The following is a 6221-nucleotide window of genomic DNA, read 5'->3' as shown; positions in this document are numbered from 1 at the left end:
AACTCTCTGTAGGTAGATGGAACCACAACTCTGTAGTTTTACCAAGAGTTCCTGTGAAGTAGAGGAATCAGCCTGCAGCGTGATAGAAAAGAAAAGGCATTTAGAGTCAGAAGCAGAGATGAGACCCTCACAACTTTCCAGACTCTGTTTCCCTCCTTGTGAGCCTGGCACCATTCCTGCCCTAGATCCATAAGATGCTCTATAACTTACAACAAGGCCCTCCTTTCCCCTTTCATGCTTGGTAGTTTGAATTAGATTTTGTTGATGAAATCAGGCTCTTGATTCCTTCTTACTCCCTCCAATGCCCGAGGGATATATAATAAAATGTAAAAGCAAATATATAACAGAAGGATGTGAAGGTTAATTTTATATGCCAATCTGATTGGGCTAAGGGATGCTCAGATAGCTGGTAAAACATTACTTCTAGGTGCGTCTGTGTGTATCTGGAAGAGATTAGCATTTGATTCAGGAGGCTGAGTAAAGGGATCCATCCGCAGCAATGTGGGCAGTCATCAGCCAATGGGGGGCCCAAATGGAACAAAAAGGTAGAGGTAGGCAAATTCTCTCTCTTTTCTTGAGCTGGGACATCCAACTTCTCCTGCCCTTGGATGCTGGAGCTCTTGGGTCTCAGGCCTTCAGACTCTGGGACTTAACACCAGTGGCCCCCGGTTGTTAGGCCTTCGGACTCAGACTGAATGACACTCAGGCTTTCCTAGGTCTCCAGCTTGCAGACAGCAGATGGTGGGACTTCTTGGCCTCCATAGCCATGACTCAGACTGAATGACACTCAGGCTTTCCTAGGTCTCCAGCTTGCAGACAGCAGATGGTGGGACTTCTTGGCCTCCATAACCATGTAAGCCAGTTCCTATAACAAATCTCTTCATATATGTGTTCTATTGGCTCTGTTTCTCTGGAGAACCCTAACTGCACAAGGATATCTGATTCCTCCATGTCACTGCTCTTCTTCATAACTACTTCAAGCACTGCCTGCATTTCTGTATCTCTATTCCATGTTTTTATTTGCTGTCTACAACTTTTCTCAGTCATCCCTCCTTCACCCTTTACTTCTTAGTCACATTTTCCATTTTCTCTTTCTTTTTTTTTTTTGCAGTATGCGGGCCTCTCACTGCTGTGGCCTCTCCCGTTGCGGAGCACAAGCTCCGGACGCGCAGGCTCAGCAGCCACGGCTCACGGGCCCAGCAGCTCCGCGGCATGTGGGATCCTCCCGGACCGGGGCACGAACCCGTGTCCCCTGCATCGGCAGGCGGACTCTCAACCACTGCGCCACCAGGGAAGCCCCATTTTCTCTTTCTTATTTCTATTATTTTTGTAGTCTTTTTCAACACCTTTTCTTTTCATTAACTTTTTTCTGTGTGGCCTTTTTATTGAGTGATTCATCTCCTCTCACTTCTTAACATTTGAAAAAAATCCTAACATCAGAGAGCAGAAGGGCTTGCTCAATCAAAGACTGCTAGCTGCCATGGTAGGTCTCTTCTCTTTCCTTCCTCCATTTTCTCCTACAAACAATTCTGAGAAGATAGGAATGTGTTAAATTGGCCTAGTCTGAACAACTAGAAGAGATCTGTGGGTAAGAGTTCAGTTTACGTGTGAGTACTGAAGGCCTTGCTAGCAAACCTTCTACATGCAACCCAATCTATGAAAACATGTCAGTGTCCTTTCCCAAAGTTGGATACTCTCTCCATTGGGACTCTTACTTGCTGAGATATATAACACATGACCAGAAATCTCTAGCAATTATTTCACTGGTAGCAGCTTTTCTTCAGAGTTCTTCCGGTCCCCAGGCCATCCTGAATCCCTGAGCTTGTGTCCAGGTCAAGTGGTTGCTCACGCGTCTGAATTACTCTCTTAGTAGAGTCCTGGAAGAGTCTACACTGAGATTTTGCGGGGGGACGGGTCTGCAGTGAGGAGGTAGACAGGAGGCATCTGGGATGCACAGCTCTTGCTTTTGGTCTTACCCATTCCCCTAGGAGCCATGGTACAGAGTTCATCACCCTCGTGGATGTGTCTAATCTCAGGCATCGGCAGAACTCTGACCCAGCCCTAAATTCTGGAATGTTCACAGGGGCCTACATGCAAACTTAGCTCTAGAAATAGCTCAAGAGTTTGCCAGTTCCTAAAAGTAAACAAACAATTCTCCACCTTAGGTACATTTTTATGTAACGTATGTTGAGGGCTAGGTCTGTACTAGGTGCTGTGCTGAGCACTTTAGATATGGTAACATATTTAACTCTCATAATGAATGTCTGAAGTGTGAAGTTCTATATGGCTTGGCAAATCTAAGGCTGCACCCTAGTAGAGTATGTGGATTTGAACTCAGAACTGTGTGACTCCACCATCCATAATCCTGACCGCTATGCTATGCCACCTCCTCTAAGGAAGAGTATATAAAACACATGTTTATGCACCAAAGAACCTGTGATAATGGCCCTGTGGCTGCAAATGTAATCAGGATGCACTCCATATTTGTCATTCGGGTTTGTGAGCTCTTCCTGTCCTGTTGCCATGTTTCCTCCCAGATCCCTAGATAAACTTTCACCTCTTTCCCAGCCTCTAACCATCACCAAAATTTCCATCTTGACAGGATACTGAGAATCTTATATTCTGTGCTATCCCAAGTTATTTCACCGCTCTTTCCTTTTCCTTCCCAAGAAGGAAGATGAACATCCATGCGGTGACTCTGGCACAGAATCTTTCCCGTGTACTTAGAGTGAGCCAATCGATAGCTCCCCACAGACTTCACTGCAGCCATGGCCAGCAACGCATAAACGACATTGTTATTTGGCAGATCCAAAAGTGCTCTTGGGAGAAAATGAATTTATCGTCCCCTTCATCCTCCCCTTCAATGACTCCTACCTTACTGCTTCTTGTTAGAAGCCCCTGGAAGCAAGTCCTTTATGCCATCAAATAGCATCATTTCCCTTGGTAGTGCTACATTATTGATTGAGATAATCCTGGTTTTTAAAACGTCATTTAAGGTAGGTGCAATTCATACTTGGTTAATTTGTGTGTGGTTTGATCTATATCCAATCTGATAGCAGAATGTTTACTTTTTTTCCTTCTTCTGGAGTTGGAGTTTTCATTATTAAAATAAAAAATGGGTCCTAGAACTGTCACCCATGAAGAACTCTCAGAAAACATTGCCTGGTTACTTTCTTCTGGCTAGAGTTTGATGGACCTACTTTAATACATTTTAGCTGACAGGACTGGTTTGTTCAAGTGGTTTGAACATCATTTTAACGAGGCCAATGGCATACATTCTACCTCTGTAGGATCTGTTAGTATATTCTCCTGGGGCTTGGATGTCCAGTCTCTTTGTAAATCCACACACTGCTCACAAGGGAGAGGACGCACACAGACATCCCCACTCCAAGCACATCACAGACATCACGTTTAGGGCACAAAGGACTGCGTTAAGCATCGTGCCTACGAGAGATACTTGGGGAAAGAAGAGAAGTAAATTCAAAGGAAAATACCATCTAAATAATAATGTGAATATGACTTGTCCATTTAAAAGACACACAGAAAATAGATGGAAGCAGAAACAATATGGTGAGCTAGGTAGTGAAATAACAAAGAACTGGGAACTGCTTGCTGTTTCTTGAATGTCTTTTTTTTGCGTTACGCGGGCCTCTCACTGTTGTGGCCTCTCCCGTTGCGGAGCACAGGCTCCGGATGCGCAGGCTCAGGGGCCATGGCTCACGGTCCCAGCCGCTCCGCGGCATGCGGGATCTTCCCGGACCAGGGCACGAACCCACGTCCCCTGCATCGGCAGGCGGACTCTCAACCACTGTGCCACCAGGGAAGCCCTGTTTCTTGAATGTCTTGATTACATTCTCTACGAGAGAGGGAGATGCTCCTTGGTTCACATACAAATAGATAACTGTTTATGGGAATAGGGGAAAAACTGTGGCAAAGTATCTTTGCCCAGAAAGGGCGGCAGCAATCCAAGACTGTGTTATTCCAGGTGATTCCAGGCAACAGGATGCTGCTAACTGCTTTGGGTACCAAAAAAAAAATTTTTTTAATAAAAAATAAACAAAAGAGAAAACTGAGATAACTAACAGGATTCTTAATATTTGTTAGTCACCATCTGCAGTTCAAGACAATAACGACCTCTTTTTAAGATTTTTGGACAGCTGCTCAAGTTTCAATCCCTGAAAAGCTGGAGGTCTGGACATGAATACAGTGAAGAATTTTTTATTTTTAAGCATAGACCTCATTGTGACAGATTATTTCGTAGTGTTCATTCAGTACAGACATAAGCACTATGTACTCAGTGGCTGCTAACACTGTCATCCTACTTCATGTGTGTTCAGTTGACATAATTTTCCTTTTCTATTTGTTCTGAACTGCCACACATAAACACTAAGTATAAGGATTAACTTTCTCTTTAAGAAATGATTATATATGTTTTCCCCAATCAGAATTCGCTCCATTTAATATTCTACCTAGTAGCACTAACAGTGCTTTGCTGTGCCTTCAGTTTGGGTTTAATTCTTTTTCAAGCTTTTCTACCCTTCGGCATGTTTCGTGAACAAAGACTAACTTACAGTCTTGTGATGTCTCTTTCTGGAACACCCAAGAAGTGGGGATTTACAGAAGTTTCCAAAGCCAGAAAATCCTGCCCCTCAAGATCCTCCCCACCAGTTGTTGCCATCCAGGCTGCCTTCAAAGAACCAAATGCAGGTCCCATGTCTGCAGGGGCCCAAAACTAATACTAAAGACAGACCTTTGGGATAATACTGACTTATCTGCAACTGCTTAAAATTTAAAAAGGAAAAACCACAGTAGTGATATAGTTTAGAAAATGAGTCTGTGTTCAAGTTGTACGACTTACTGTCAGTAACCATAAAGGATTTTGCACAAACACACCCTCACTCCCTTTCTTCTGCTATTTCTCGGCTCTTCCAGCAGGTGTCACTATAATCACAGAACAAACATTCCACAGGATGGTATGTAACTTTATTTTTCTACCATAATAATTTAAAGTATTTACACACTGCACACTCACTGTTTTACACAGATACTTATTCATATACCTATGAACCACATCTAAAGGTTTCTTTGCAAAGACTCTACACACTATGGGAGTTTCCAAGCATAACAAAGAGAAGGACAAAAAAATGTTTCGAGTCTTTTAAAGACAGCCACGTGGAGCATCTGTGAAAACCAGTGTTTTCCCACAAGTTTAAGCTCCCCCAGAAGACGTTTGAACAGCTACATCCTACCTATGTGTTAGTATGACCCGACACTCTTCTGGTTAAGGAGGATTTCAAAAACCAACACGTGCAAGTAGCATTTTCTTTAGACATTCTACGAAAGAAACTGGAGAAGATAAACCAGGCCCTTCTCTAGAGAAATACCTGTATTTCTGAAAAGTTATCTGTGGGGAGGGCCTCAGTGTCATACAGAGATACTGACTATAAAGGGAGAACAGCTAAATACACTGGTACTAATAGTGATGTAGGATGCTTTTAAGCATCCTTTCCAGGTAAATGATATGGCAAAACAACCCAATTTTCTTTTCCCAACTATTAGCAGAGGTGGTTGTTTTGCTTTCCCTGAAAAGGACAAAGGTATGTTAATCATATACACTCTAAACCCAGATACTGTAGAAAACTTCTACTGTTTTTACTTCACTTTTAGACTATTTGCACAAAAATAGTGGTTAGAAGTACCCTAAATATTTTTCCTTCATTCTACTCAAATTACGTCAAAATTACTAGCTAACTATAGCTTCTAACCTGGCACAGGATTCTGTAAGTGAACAAAAGAAGTCACGGCTCAGAGCTGATGGTAGGTAGGCTCCCGGTCCAGCTCTTATACAAGGATAACAGGTTTGGGTTTCAACCCTCTGAAAGCAGGATGCCTTCATGATTTTCCCAGACTGGCCAAGATTATTCTCTCATATACCAGAAGATGGTCGAGAGGAGGTTTGCCACCTCTGGATGAACCCACATCTCCATCCTATGACTGATATATCAGTTCACGAAGAAATAGAACTTCACAAAATGACATCCTCTTTCCTGCCAGTCTGGGCCTCTAGCAGTGCCACTCATCAACAGGACATGGCAAAAGGAAGAAATTACCTGGCCAACTAAAACTAAGCAGAATCTTGACCCAAATTGCTGTGAAATTTAAAGTTCACTAACTTTTGTTTGCATTTATGTAAATGATTAGGGTAAAGTATAAATATTACC

This window comes from Monodon monoceros, unplaced genomic scaffold (assembly GCF_005190385.1).
Source record: "Monodon monoceros isolate NGI ecotype Baffin Bay Population unplaced genomic scaffold, NGI_Narwhal_1 Super_Scaffold_12, whole genome shotgun sequence".
NCBI lineage: Eukaryota > Metazoa > Chordata > Mammalia > Artiodactyla > Monodontidae > Monodon > Monodon monoceros.
Note: the sequence above shows the minus strand (reverse complement) of the source record.